At 45.7% G+C, this 9,514-nt stretch overlaps 2 non-coding genes across 2 annotated transcripts; one reads left to right on the forward strand and one right to left on the reverse strand.

The window, feature by feature from the left end:
• Positions 1-2,102: 2,102 nt before the first annotated feature.
• Positions 2,103-2,185, forward strand: TRNAL-CAG. Its single transcript has one exon. It is a non-coding gene; the product is annotated as a tRNA-Leu (tRNA).
• Positions 2,186-2,457: 272 nt separating this feature from the next.
• TRNAL-CAG lies at positions 2,458-2,540 on the reverse strand. The gene has a single exon. It is a non-coding gene; the product is annotated as a tRNA-Leu (tRNA).
• Positions 2,541-9,514: the final 6,974 nt, after the last annotated feature.

The raw sequence follows: 9,514 nt of genomic DNA on the forward strand, positions 1-9,514 counted from the left end.
GAGCCCGATGCAGGGCTCGATCCCAGAACCCTGGGATCATGACCCAAGCCGAAGGCAGAGGCTTTAACCCACTGAGCCACCCAGGTGCCACTTGTCCTAAGGAGAAATCAAAGATACATGTATGGGGTGCCTTCTCCTCACTCTAATAAATAAATCTTTAAAGACACATGCATATTGGCAATCAGGAATGATGAAATGAATTTATAAGTCAATGGGGAAAATAGTCAGTATCCAGGAGGCAATCATTAATTGCATTCCACCGCAACAAAATCCACTTACATCGCTATGGACAAGATTCATTTGTATGTAGAAGTCATGAAAAGCCGTATCAAATCAGATGGCCAGAAATGGTGCCCCAGACAGGATTGCTGGCTACCTTATAGGATACCTGGTTGCAAGTTTCCTAACACATCCTCTGTCCTGCAAGGATCAGCACCTGACCTTCTTTGACATTTTGCCATTCACCTCTGTCTTCTCTCTTTCTCTTCACCCCATGCTTGAATGTATCTTGAGGAGAGAAATTCTGTTTCTTAACAGAATTTCTTAACAGACACTCTAGAAGAGTGTCTGGCACATAGCAAGTGTTCCCTAAATGTTTGTGGATGCCCTTTCCTGTATCCAGGGCAATTTGTATTTCAGGAGAAGACACAAAAGAGGTCCTTGCTGAACCCGAAGAAATAAATTCTGACAGCCAGTGGGGAAGGGGCATTTGTGGAAAGGAAAGGGGATGGGGAGGTTCATCACCCATTAAAGAATCAGGACCTCTGCATACCCGAGAAGTTGGACCACCCCTTGGCATCCTAAGCCCTAAGGGCCCGACAGGGTCCTGAGCTAGGGTTGGTAGGGAATGTTCTCTGCCTAAGGCTGCTCTGTGACACCATCTCTGGTGAGTCAGAGGGCACTGCGGGACAAGCGTGACTCCACTACTCACAGTCTCTGAGTCTGTCCCCTGGACTCCAGGGTAGAGGGTCCAGGGTCAGCTCCCAAAAGTCACCCTCAGTCACCTTTCAGACCCAGGGTACACATCCAGTCAGGGGCCCCGCCTCGACAGAACCTCTGTCTCCTGTCCCCCCTACCTCTACCCCTTCCTGCCTGCCTTTAGGAACCGCGTCTTCAGGGCCTGGGGACTGGGGTGGGGGGCGGGCGGGTCAACGGGGGCGTATGACATCCTGGGAGGGTGGAAGTGCCCTTTTCCCTCTCGGAAATCCCGTGGAGAAAGGGGCTCTCGGGGCGCATAAGTCTTTTGGTCCCTAGACGAAACCGAGGACGTGACCAAGTCTGGGGTTATGGAGGCACTCGGCGGAAGGTGCTGCGGGGGTCGGAATCTGCTTCCCACCGCGCCGGGGCGTGGCGAGGGGGGGGAGGCGGTGGCTGGGGAGGAAACGTGAATCACCGCATGACAGAATCCAGGAAAGGGGAGGCGAGGGAGGGATTAATCCACAGACATTCCCTGCGCGCCTACTGCGTGCCAAACCCGGTTCGGGCTCTAGGGACACGGTCAGGAACACAGCGCGTATCCCGCTGTGTCGCAGCGGGACGCGGTGTGACCCCGAACCTGAATAAATGGCTGTAACACACATATAAATGGGAAGTTGCTGTTCCGGCAAACGTTCGGAAGGAGAACGCGAGATGCCTGCTCTCAGACCTTGGGCTATCCGGATTTCAAAGGTGCGGGCTAAAGCAGAGATAGATCTCCCAGCCCGCGCGGGAAGGCGGGCTTGACGGCTTCGTGCAGGAAATGCACAGGAAGTGTGTGCAGAAATGCCAGGGTGCTTGCAGATACGCCAGTCTCGAAGCCGACTTGAATTGTAAACGAATGCACGCCTGCATAAACTGTGCCGGTCGAAGGCACGAATGCCTGCGAGTCAGAGTCCCCGATTCTCCAGCGCGCCGCGCGCGCCCTCTGCCGTCAGTCACCTCTCTCGGTCGGTCCCAGTCCCATTTTGCCCCGCCCCTTCGAGCGGGAGCGTCTTTCTAGTTCTTCCCTACACTCCGCGCGAAACGAAGCCCGCCCCCGCCCTCCCCACAGCGCGGCTGTTCGCTACGCATGCGCACACTAAAGCTATTCCGAAGAGGTTTGCTAGCAAAGCTGGGCTGCAACAGTCAGGATGGCCGAGCGGTCTAAGGCGCTGCGTTCAGGTCGCAGTCTCCCCTGGAGGCGTGGGTTCGAATCCCACTCCTGACAAAGTTCTTTTTGCTTTTCACCAACAGTTACAGATCTACTAGGTGATACTTTACACCTTCGGAGAGTTCTATTTAATCGCTTTACAAAACAAGTATTTCCTTCTTGAACGGCACTTTCTTCGTAATGACATTTATTTGATTTCTTCGTAATGACATTTATTTGAGACTGTAAAAAGAAAGCCCGGATCTGTACCGCAGGTCCATTCTTAGAGTCATCAAACGTACGCAATCTCCTCTAAGGGTGCAACGAAGAAAAGAGAAAAAGTTAGGAATTGTCAGAAGTGGGATTCGAACCCACGCCTCCAGGGGAGACTGCGACCTGAACGCAGCGCCTTAGACCGCTCGGCCATCCTGACTTCCGAGAAAGCGCTTGGAAGGACTCGATGTAGTTGCTATTTCCGTGCCACGTGGCTTGGAAACCAACCAAGCTCTGTGAGGTCAGCCGGCAGCTCCGGTCTGCACCGACGGTCTTAAGCGTCCACGGATAAAAACGACCCGTGTTACCGAGACTTAACTGTTATTCTTCAAATGAGTCGGTCTTTTTTCTACATATGAAATTAAATGGAAACTGAAGGCTGAGCAGAAAACGAAAAATCAGTTTCCCTTGCCATCGATCAAAAATAATCCTAAAAATAAACAAAATGGAAACAAAACTATAGTTAAATTCTGGCACTCGCCAAATTTCGGAAGCTGAAGATGTGCTATTATTTTTAACGACTGCTATTATCGGTAGCAAAGGTCGGGACTGTTGCTGGGTGAGGGGATGAGGGGGGCGGTGGTTTAGACAATTCTTTTTGGAAGGGAGGTGCTCTGTGATGGACTTTGCCATGAACTCCTCGGGACTGGAAGCCGTGGGCTCGCATTCCACACCTGTTTAACTGGAACCGCATGCAGAGAAAGATGGCTTTTACATCTTTTTGATACACTGAGCAGGGGAAAAGCTGGAGGCTGTTTAATTTGGAGAGGAGACCATTTATGTGTCTACAAAAGCCTGATTTGTACAAGGAGTTGGGGTCGTGTCCGTCTGTCCTTTTTTGCTCCAGGAACTGGGGTTTGAGGTGGGCATGCAGTGGGTGGGGTCGTTACAGAGGAAGTTTTCCATAGAAAAAAAAGAGCTTGGGGGCGCCTGGGTGGCTCAGTTGGTTAAAACTCTGCCTTCAGCTGGGGTCACGATCCCAGGGTTCTGGGAGTGAGCCCCGACTGGGGTTCCTTGCTCAGCGGGGAGCCGGCTCCTGCTCCTCCTGCTTGTGCTCTCTCACTCTGTGTCAAATAAATACACAAAATCTAAAAAAGAAAGGGAAGTAAGGAGGAAAGAAGGAAAAGAAAAGAGAGCTTGTTGGAAAGGAAACAGGGTGCCTGCCACTGGGAGTGAGGTCGGGGCCAATGGAGGCATTGAAGACAAGGTTTGAGTAGCATCTTGGTGGAAAAGCCAATGAGGGGATTGGAGAGTCCCTGTATTCGTGGGGCTCCCCGCTGAATGTGAGGGGTATCTCATTGTGGTTTTGATTTGCATTTCCTTAATGATCAGTGTTGTTGAGTATTTTTCATGCACTTGTTGGCCATGTGTATATCTTATTTAGAGAAATGTCTAGTCAAATCTTTTGCCCATTTTTTTCACTTTGATTTTGTGATTGAGTTGTAGGGCATTCTTTGCGTATTCCATAAAGTACCCCCTCGAGTCTATGATTGGCGAATATTTTCCCTCAATCCATAACCCACCACTTCACATATTGTATCCTTTGATGCACAGAAAATTTAATTTTTATATTGTTCAATTTATGTTTACTTTCATTGCCTGTGTCTTTGGCGTCATACCCTAGAAATCCTTGCCAAATCCAAAGTCATGAAGATTTTCCCCTGCATCTTTTCTTCTAAGAATTTTATAGTTTTAGACTTAATGTTTAGGTCTTTGTGTTGTTGCTTTTAAAATTTTTTTTTTACTTAGGTAATTTCTACACCCAATGTGGAGCTTGAACTCAGGACTCTAAGAAGGGGTCACACTGTCCTCTGACTGAGCCAGCCAGGCTTCTAGATCATTTTCACATAAGTCCAGCTTCATTTTTTTTTCTTTTTCTTTCTTTTTTTTTTTTTTTTTTTTTTTTTTTTTTTTTTTTTTTTTTTTTTTTGCATGTGGACCTCCCATTTTCCCAGCACTGTATGTTGAAAGCCTGCCTCTTTCCTACCAAATGGTTTTGACACCCTTGGTAGAGTTGTGTGCACTTTAAAAAAAAACTAAATATTTTCTTGGAATGGCCTCATTTTTATGGTTTTGACACCCTTGGTAGAGTTGTGTGCACTTTTAAAAAACTAAAATATTTTCTTGGAATGGCCTCATTTTAAAAACTGTAACAAATGTATTTTAAAACTGTAATAAATGTAATAAATGTTATAATATGGTTATAATTGGAAACCTGCCTGATTCCTCTTAAATAGAAGGTCACAATAAAAATAAGCATAATGGGAACAAATCCCTGCCATTAAATTCTAGCCAGAATCTTTGTTCACTAAAAAGAGATGAACAGAATTAGATGTAAAGACATATTGGGGTGCCTGGGTGGCTCAGTTGTTAACCATATGCCTTCAGCTCAGGTCATGATCCCAGGGTCCTGGGATGGAGCCCTGCATTGGGCTCCCTGCTCTGCAGAGAGCCTGCTTCTCTCCGTCTCCCACTCCCCCTGCTTGTATTCCCTCTCTTGCTGTCTCTCTGTCAAATAAATAAATAAATATTTAAAAAAATAAATCTTGGGGTACCTGGGTGGCTCTGTTGGTTAAGCAGCTGCCTCCGGCTCAGGTCATGATCCTGGAGCCCCGGAATCAAGTCCCGCATTGGGCTCTGAGTCTGCTTCTTCCTCTGACCTCTCTCTTCTCGTGCTCTCTCTCTCTTTCTCATCCTCTCTCTCTTAAATAAATAAATAAAATCTTTAAAAAAAAAAAAAAAAAAAAAAGTTCCCTACCGGGACGCCTGGGTGGCTCAGTTGGTTGGACCACTGCCTTTGGCTCAGGTCATGATCCCGTAGTCCTAAGATCAAGTCCCGCATCGGGCTCCCAGCTCCACGGGGAGTCTGCTTCTCTCTCTGACCTTCTCCTTGCTTGGGCTCTCTCTCACTGTCTCTCTCTCTCAAATAAATAAATAAAATCTTAAAAAAAAAAAAAAGTTTCCTACTATTAAAAAAAATCAGTACCAAAGGAGGCTTTCTCATTGGCATAATTAGATTGGAAGCAAAGTTAAAAACAAAGTGCTTGTAACAAAGCCCTGAAGTACTTGATCACTGCCCCTGGACCATCAAAAATTACCTCACATTCCACACAAAAGTCATTGCTGGGGGAAGGTGTCCTCAAATCCTAAAGGGGGGGGGTCTTGTTAGTGACGCCCGTTCCCCAAGCCCCTTCCACCACAGTTCGTACCTCCTGGCATGGGGACTGTAATGGACTGAAAGATGCTCTGGTCTCCAGCTCCTGGGGCGCTGGATGATGGGAGAGAAGGTAGGAAGGGGCAGAAGCAGCCAGCCGGCCAGAAATGGGAGGACACGCAGGCAGGCCTGCCTCTCACGCAGGATCCCTGCTGGGGATGAGAAGCTGTAGACGTTGATTCTAGTTCTGCTAATGTCTCTAATTCAGTTGGTGACCCTGGGCAAGTTTCTGCCCTTTCTCCAGCTTGTTTACTCATCTGTAAAACCAATGATGAACAGCCACTTTGGAAAAATGGTGCAGCCACTTTGGAAAAGTTTTACCATGTCTTAAAAAGCTAATGATACACATACCCATACACTCTAACAATGGTACTCCTAGGTATTTAAGCAAGAGACATGAAAACATATGTTCACCAAAAAAAAAAAAAAAGTGTCTGCAAATGTTCATAGCATGTTTTTTTTTTTAATTAAAAAAATTTTTATTTATTTATTTAACAGAGAGAGAGAGAGAGCGCGCACAAGCAGGGAGAGCACAGGCAGAGGGAGAGGGAGATCCAGGCTCCCCTGCTGATCAGGGAGCCTGCAGCAGGGCTCAATCCCAGGACTCTGGGATCTTCATAGCCACCTAAACTGGAAAGAACCTAAATGCCCATCAACCAGTGAATGGATAAAGATATTGTGCTCTATCAATACAATGGAATACATTCAGCATTAAAAAGAAACAATCTACTTAAACTATGCTGAATAGCACAGATGAATTTCAAGAGCTTTGTGTTACATGAAGGAGCTTTTCACAAAGGACTACTGTATCAGTTTCTTCTTGCTGCTGTAACGAATTATCAGGAACAGCAGCTTAAAAAAACACAAATTTATTCTTTTTTTTTTAATCTTTTATTCTTTCTTTATTTTTAAAAATTTATTCTATTGCAATTCTGGAGCCCAAAATAAGTGTCTAAATCAAAGTGTCAGCAGGGCTGGAAGCTTCTGGAGGCTGCAGGGAGAACCCACTCCTTGCCTCTTCCATTCTTAAAGGCTACAGGCTTTCCTTGCTTGGCTCCTGGGTGCTCCTAGTGATTGATCTCTCTTTCCATATTCACATTGCCTTCTCATCTATTGTCATCAAATCTCCCATCTCCCTCTGCCTCCTCCTCCTTTTTTTTTTTTTTTTTTAAAGTAATCTCTCCACACAAGTTGTGGCTTGAACTCAGGACCTGGAGATCAAGAATCACATGCTCCACTGACTAAGCCAGCCATCGCCCCTACCTCCTTCTTATAAGGACACAGTGATTACATTTACCATCCACCCAGATATTCTAGGATAATCTCATCTCAAGATCCTGAAAAACACCCGCAGAATCCCTTTTTGCTAGACATTCTAGTAGAGGCAATGACAGAAAACAAATCAGTAGTTGTTTGGGGCCAAGGTGGAGGTCACAAAGGCACTCTTGGGGTGATCTATAATCTTGGTGGTGTTCACATGCCTGTACAAATTTGTCAAAATGCTACAGAGTGGGAGAGACGAAGTAGGAGAAAACAAGGGCAACATATGAAAGCAACAGAGTATGCAAAATAGAAAAAGAGCTTATATCATTTGAAAACCACAAACAGGGAGGGAGCCCAGTAAAGCACAAGACCACTGCCACTTCCAAGGACAGCAGAGTTCGGGGCAACCCCCAGACCACCCTCAGGTGCAAACATCCATTAGAAGGACTCACCAAAAGCCTTGACTACTGTTAGACTCACAGTGACAGTTGTTCACTACTAAAGGAGATAGATAAGAATCAACCAACGGAAGGGCACAGAGGGCTGATGGAAATGTTCCGGAATTAAATAGTGATGATGGTTCACTACAGTGAACATACTGAAATTGAGGATTTGTGTAATTTTTAAAACGGTGACTTTTAGGTTCCAAATGGTTGTCCACTCCCCAGGGAATCATGGATTCCATGCATTATTTCCTCAGCACTCATGTGTGACTGTGGAGCATCACTGACCAGGTAAACTTGCCACTTTGGTGTCCAGAATCTTTACAGGACCCTCCTCCTGTGGCCACAGGTGACCGACTGCCCACAGAGCTGATCTGTTTCCAACTTTTCCAGGTGGAGTGAAACAAGCTGATATCAAGTTCCCCAAACTACACTGTTAGGTGTGACCAGACCCCGCCCTGAACAAAGACTTCTATGGGGCAGAACTTTCCAAAGCTTTAGAGATGACCTCCCAGAAGCTGAGGGCAAAGGCCAGACCTCTCTTTGGGCAAATATAAATTCCTTACTACGTCAGGGCAAAGTGTTCAAACCTTAAATTTGAGGAAAAAGAAATACAAATGGCCAATAAACTTAAGAAGAAACTCAGCCCCAGTAGCTAGTGCCAAAGGAAATGCCAATGATAACAATGAGACCTTTTTTTTCAATGCTCATCACACATATCATAGGTGGGGCAAATAGTTAAGCTTCCGCTTCCTCCCACTTCCAAAAGTGGGCATCTTTTGGAGTATCCATAAAAATTTGGCAGTATGTATAAAAAAAAACATGAAAATACTCTTCAGTCCAGTGGTTCTGCTTTGAACACTGGATCCACAGATAATCTCACATGTGAGCTACCATATGTAAATAAGAAGGTTTATATAATATTACTAGTAATGAGGAACTATTGGAACTCACCTATCATTGAGAGGAAGGGATAGGAGATTAGGTAGAAGCCACTCTATCAAGTATTACACAACATGTAAGAAGGATGAGGCCAGCCTTCATGTGAAATTGAAATTTCCAAGCTGTTAAGTACAAGTCAAGTTTCAGTATATATAGTATAATCTTATTTTTTGGTTAAAAAAAAAAAGGTTTTTTTAAATACTTACAAAGCAAGTCTCTACATTTCTCCATGTCATGTGGTAGGTAGTGAGGGAAGAAAAGAAAAGAAAAGATACGCCAGGAGGGGTGCCTGGCTGGCTAGGTTGGAAGAGCATACTCCTCTCTATCTCAAGCTTGTAAGTTTGAGTCCCACATTGGGTGTAAAGGTTGCTTTAAAAAAAAAAGAAAGAAAAAAAAGATAAGCTAGGCTACTCAAACTCTTCTCAGTGATTAGCTGGAAGTAAAGGTGAGGAAAGAGCAGAAGGGAAGCTGAGAACAGAGCCCCCCCCCCAGGCCCCCCCTCTAGGGTTGGGGGGTATGTGTGACAGTCCCTCAGGAAACTTCCAACTCTCTTAATGTTACTGCTTTGCTACAGTGAAAAACAACCTTAACTTGATAATAGCAAGGCCTCCAGTATCCTAAGGGTCTTCTTTAGCATATGAAAGTCTTTTTTAATTTTTTTATTTTTAAAGATTTTATTTATTTATTTGTCAGAGAGAGAGATCACAAGTAGGTGGGGAAGCAGGCTCCCCACTAAGCAGAGAGCCCGATGCATCCCAGGACCCTGAAATCGTGACCGGAGCCAAAGGCAGAGGCTTTTTTTTTTTTTAAAGATTTTATTTATTTATTTGACAGACAGAGATCACAAGTAGGCAGAGAGGCAGGCAGAGAAAGAGGAGGAAGCAGGCTCCCCTGATGCGGGGCTTGATCCCAGGAGCCTAGGATCATGACCTGAGCTGAAGGCAGAGACTTAACCCACTAAGCCACTCAGGCGCCCCCTGAAAGTCTTTTTTAAAATTTAACTTATTTGGCACAGATTGAGAGAGAGAGAGAAAGAGAGAGAGAGAGGTGGGCACAAGCAGGGGGAGTGGCAGGTAGAGGGAGAGGGTGAAGAAGGCTCCCCCATGAAGAGGGAGCCTGATGTGGGGCTTAATCCCAGGATCCTAGGATCAGGACCCAAGCTGGAGGTAGCTGGTCAACCGATTGAGCCACCCAGGTGCCCCTATGAAAGTCCTTTTGGACACCTCCCCTTTTCCTCACCTCCCCCAATTCTCAAGTATATAATCAGTCACC

This window comes from Lontra canadensis, unplaced genomic scaffold, assembly GCF_010015895.1.
Source record: "Lontra canadensis isolate GAN:19392208 unplaced genomic scaffold, GSC_riverotter_1.0 scaffold8, whole genome shotgun sequence".
NCBI classification, from domain to species: domain Eukaryota; kingdom Metazoa; phylum Chordata; class Mammalia; order Carnivora; family Mustelidae; genus Lontra; species Lontra canadensis.